Genomic DNA, 5,761 nt, shown 5'->3' with positions numbered 1-5,761 from the left:
GATGACAAGCCTACCGACTCGGGCTCGGGTCATAGACGAAAAGATGGGAAGAAGAAGAAGACAAGGCGCATTAAGGAGATCGTCTACTACGACGACAGTGATGAGTCCACTTCTTCCCACAAGGAAAACGACAACAACGACTACGACAAACGAAAGACGGTTAACTCGAACTTTTCTTTCGATTATTCGCGTATTCCTCAAAGTGCAAATGCTCATTTATTATCTATTCCACTTGGTAAACCTCCTCTTTTTGATGGAGAGGACTACGGATTTTGGAGTCACAAAATGCGTAGTCACTTGTTCTCTCTCCATCCTAGTATATGGGAGATTGTAGAGAGTGGAATGCACTTTGATAGTTCGGATAGTCCCATGTTCATTAATGAACAAATTCATAAGAATGCACAAGCTACTACTGTTCTTCTAGCTTCATTGTGCAGGGATGAATACCACAAAGTGAGCGGCTTGGATAACGCCAAGCAAATCTGGGACACCCTCAAGATTTCTCATGAGGGAAACGACGTCACCTTGCTCACCAAGATGGAGTTGGTGGAGGGCGAGCTTGGACGGTTCGCGATGATAAGGGGCGAGGAGCCGACACAAACATACAACCGGCTCAAGACCCTTATCAACAAAATAAGGAGCTACGGAAGCACGCGATGGACGGACCACGACGTCGTCCGACTAATGCTAAGGTCCTTTACCGTTCTTGATCCTCATTTGGTGAATAATATTCGTGAGAATCCTAGGTACACCAAAATGTCGCCCGAAGAAGTCCTTGGAAAATTCGTTAGTGGGCGGATGATGATCAAGGAGGCTAGGTACGTGGACGACGCCTTGAATGGTCCGATCAACGAGCCGCAACCCCTTGCTCTCAAGGCAACAAGAAGCAAGGAGGCGCTACCTAGTAAGGTGGCACAAATTGAGGCGGCCGGACTTAATGATGAAGAGATGGCCCTCATCATCAAAAGATTCAAGACGACGCTTAAAGGTCGCAAGGGACAGCCAAGCAAGACCAAAGCCAAGGGAAAGCGCTCATGCTTCAAATGCGGTAAGCTTGGTCATTTTATTGCTAACTATCCCGACAATGATAGTGATCAGGACCAAGGGAACAAGAGAGAGAAGAAGAAGAATTATAAGAAGGCAAAGGGCGAGGCTCATCTTGGCAAGGAGTGGGATTCGGACTGCTCCTCGTCCGACTCCGACAATGAAGGACTCGCTGCCACCGCCTTCAACAAGTCATCCCTCTTCCCAAACGAGCGTCACACATGCCTTGTGGCTAGGGAGAAGAAGGTGTGACGGAACCTCCCAAGTAATTAGGCCCACCTACGGTTGTCCTTGTCCAACAGACATCAGACACCCTGTAGATGTTCCTAAGTCACTTGACAAGTTCGGTATCTTTCCTTACCTTACCAGGAACGTTTCACCCGTCTTGCAGACATTACAGAACATCGGAGATAAAGAAATGCGGAAGCGATTACATAAATTACATTTATTTCAAAAGCAAGCTTGAGTTATTTTATTACAGACCAGAACTAAAGGCGAGTGCAGAGTAGTAATATTATACAAACCAAGGGAGGCACAAACTCCTCCCGATAAGTTTAAGCAAAAGATCCTATGTGGAGGACCAAGTCCTCCCGCACTTCAGTCTTGTTTTTCTTCATTTGGTACCACCTTGGAGCAAAAGCAACAAAAATTTGTCGCTTCCTCACCTAAAAACAACAAAGGGATAAACCCTGAGTATGGAATTACTCAGCAAGTCTTACCCGACTAAGGAAAAGACTCTCAAGGGTATGCTGGATAAATAGGAGTCAAGGAGAGGCTTTAGCAAAAATCAACTTATACTTTTGCAGAAGTAGCTTACTAAAGTGAGTCCTTACTTTCAATCTTTTAACGCCATATTAAGTATTAATAGACTCTATTTGTATCTAGTCTAATTTCACATCACATCAAGATAACATCATTTTTATCCATAGTGTTCACGTCCTGACTTTAGGTTGCAGGGAAGTGACCAAGTCTTCATAACCGCGAAGGTACGGCGATCCGAATCGATTATACTCAGCTGAGGATCTCCAATCACACGACATATGTAGCACTTAACCCTTGCATATGTCAACCCGCCACCGGGGTTCTTAAGACCAGATCAGGTTCACGCGAACCGAGAGCACAGATACACCACCGTCCAGCCTCTTGCCACGGAGGGTACACGCTACTCTCACCACCGCTCCACGCCCATTCTGTGTTATCTTATTCTGGCCTTAGTCTGCCCGAGGCAAGGCTTACCCATGACGAGGCATGTGACCAGTTAAAGGGTCCTCGGTCAGCACGCCTACATACGCGTTAATCCTTAACCAACCTGGGTAGAACATCACCTGTTCCTAACCCAAGTCTCAATTTAAGTATTTCCATCCTTAGGATTGTGTCTGTTCCTTAGGATGAAAGAGCATCACAGGGAACTTTGCAGTAAGATCCCACTATTGCTCCAAATGAAAATATTCTTGCAGGTAGAAGCTATCCTCTCTCGGGTTAGACTGAGGACAACCTCTATCCACAAGATCTAAGCAAGGCTAAGCATTTTGGTAAATCATAATTTTGATACTTCACAGAAGTATCTATAAAGGTATGGATATCAAGGAAAGCAATGCATCAAAGGGTTCCAAGCAACTCCTATGAACCTAATGCACATTTCACTAGACTTAAAGTGTGCGAAAAGTATTTAAAACACAAGGAAAGGGGTTGCATGCACCGGGGCTTGCCTTTGTTTACAGGTGATTCGGGTTCGGATCCACAAATATCGAAGTAGAAGCAGTTGCCTGCTTGCGAATCCGAAGGTGGTGGTGTCCTCTCTTCAGTTACTTCAATTTCTTCTTCACGTTCTAATCATAACCATACATAGGTATAAGAATGGATGCCATGGGATGCTCATGAGGATGCAAAGATAATATAAACTTATTATCTATGTCTTGAATATAACTTTCCTTCACGGAGCTCCGAGAACTTAGGGTTTCCGGAGTCGGTAAAGGAGTTCATAGGGCAGGGGGGTGGTTTGGGGTTTTAATTATCAAACATGGTCCAAATCAATTCAAACTCTACCCAAGGCTTCTAAATATTATGAGGAACTCATATAAAAATTTTGAGCATTTTTGGAATTACCGACACTATTTGGGGATAAAAGAAAAAGACAAATTGATGAGTAGTACTGGGCTGCTTTCAGCCCAGTGGCCCAGCTAAGAGGGAGAAAGGCGCCCGCGCCCTGGTGGTTTTGCAGAACGGCCCCCGCGTTTCGGTCAAACTGCGAATGGGTTCAGACACTATTTGAATCAGTCACTGACAACTTGCAGATAAGCCCTCGACTTTCTATTCCTTCACACAGCTAAGTCCCCGACGCCGTTCACGCGCGGCCGTGCTCCGGCGAGCACCTGTACCGGCCGAACGGGGCAACGGCTGGGTTCTTCGAGCGGCAGACATGAAATCGGGGCTAGCCTGACCATTTCCCCCAACCTAATTTTACCATTGACTAACTAATAAGCTCTGGCCACGGCGGCCGTGATCATGGCGGCTATACGGTCGTGTTCCCGGTGACCAGAGGACCCCTAGTCCAATTGGATGGTCCACTAAGCATCGCAGACATGTGAGAGAGCTTAAACGAGGGAGAGGGAGGGTTGGACTGACCGGAAAGGGGGCTGGCCTCGGCGAGGTTAGTTCGCGGTGTTCTTGAACCGAATTGGGGAGAATGCGCAATTCGGGCGTGCTGGTGGACGATCGAGGGTGGGAGCGGGTGCTACAGCTTCACAACTACATGGCGCAGCTACGGGCGAGGTCAATTTATAGAGCTAGCGGGCGGTGGCCGCGAATTTGAGCAAGACGCGCGGCGGCCGGAGGGAAAGAAGAACACTGGCGCAAGTAAATTCGTGGCAAACGGCGTGGCAATCTCCCCGGCGACGATGGGACAGCCTTAAGGTGTCACGGTGGTGCGGTGGAAAGGCTAAGCCACGCAGCACATGGCCGGGAGGCGGCGGTCACCGGCGAGTTAATCCGCTTAGCCGCAAAGAGGGAGAGAGGGCCACGGGGGTCACCGGAGTGATCTCCAGCTCACCGTCGGCGAGGATCTTTTACCGTGTGCCCTTATCTACCCATCCCGAGCACAAGTCGGGCCGGCAACGGCACGAATCACGGCGGAATTGGTCGTCGGCGGTGGGTTTGCTGGCGACCTTATCTATTTCAGCTGTACACTGTACCATGGTGAACACCCCATTCAGAGCGACTGACAGAGCACAATGAAGCTTCATTTTCTCCCAAATTCCTGTGGTAACGTGATCCACATTCTGCAACAAATTTGTAGGGCAATATACCATCTACAAAGTTGTTATGGGAATCATACCCAAACTTGCATTGGATCATGTTTAAATCCAAGTCCAAAGTTAGCTCGGTTTCACTGAAGTTCTGAATTCAGAATTCCACCATCCTGACAGTCCAACTTTGGGCTCAATTATCTCTAAATTTTTCTTAACAACTGAGCTCACACTCTTTAGCAAAGTTGTTCTCCTATAATTGGGCTACAATTTTGATGTGGTGACCTAGGGCAAACTTTCTTTTGTTTAGAAGTTACAGGGTCACAAAGGTGAGCACAATACACTGAAATTAGACTTAGTCAAAAGAGTTCAAATGTGACTCTTTTGCAAATAAGCCCAAAACTCAGGGTTTGGCTTGTAAATCTTCCCAAATGTGAACCATGTGACTTAAGATACTTATTTGGTTTGGTTTTTGCACTTTAGTCCAAAAGTGGACCAATTTTGCATATAAGCCCCTAGGGTTTAGTTCCAGGGTTCCAATTAGGGTTTTCTGGTATCCCAGGGGTATAAAGGTGATTCAAGTTTATTCTTAGGGTCATTTTATGACTTTTCCCTTAAAGCCTTTAGGTTTTCTCAACTTGGTTAAGTTTTACCCCTTTAATCCCTGTTTAGGGTTAAGTTCCCTATCCAGGGTTCTATTTGCAAAAACACTTAAACAATACAACTTGTTTAAAATTTTTGCCTAGTGAATGCACTCTAGGTGTATCAAACATATGCAATGCCAATGCTTATGATGTCATGCTCAAGTTTTAGTTATAGTAACACCAGGGGTGTTACATCCTTCCCCCCATAAAAGAATCTCGTCCCGAGATTAAAAATCCTAGGGTAGGTAATGGTAAAGGAAACACATCACATTTTTATTTCCTTATTTCTGGTACAAGGCAGGGGTGATGTGGGGGTTCATTCCTTTATTGCAATAACTATATACATTTTACAAATTACATGAGGCTAGAAAGCCTGGGAAATTCTTATTCAAGAAGTCTTGAGTTTCCCAAGTAGCTTCATCTTCAGAATGCTGGTTCCACTGTATCTTATAAAACTTGAGAGTTTTTCTCCGGGTAACCCTGTCCTTTTGATCCAGAACTCGAATAGGATGTTCCGAGTATGTTAAATCTGGTTCCAGGACAACATCAGTCACTTCAATGGTTCGATCGGGAACCCGAAGACACTTCTTCAATTGTGACACGTGGAATACATTATGCACAGCAGACAATGTTTCGGGTAATTGAAGTCGATATGCCACTGGTCCACATTGCTCAATCACCAGGAATGGACCAATGTATCTGGGTGCAAGCTTCCCTTTAACCCCGAAACGCGATACACCCTTCATTGGCGAAACTTTCAAGTAGACATACTCGCCTTCCAGAAAGCATAAGGGTTGTCGTCGTCGGTCTGCATAACTCTTTTGTCGA

This window comes from Zea mays, chromosome 9, assembly GCF_902167145.1.
Source record: "Zea mays cultivar B73 chromosome 9, Zm-B73-REFERENCE-NAM-5.0, whole genome shotgun sequence".
Classification (NCBI taxonomy): domain Eukaryota; kingdom Viridiplantae; phylum Streptophyta; class Magnoliopsida; order Poales; family Poaceae; genus Zea; species Zea mays.
This window is presented reverse-complemented; position numbering follows the sequence as displayed.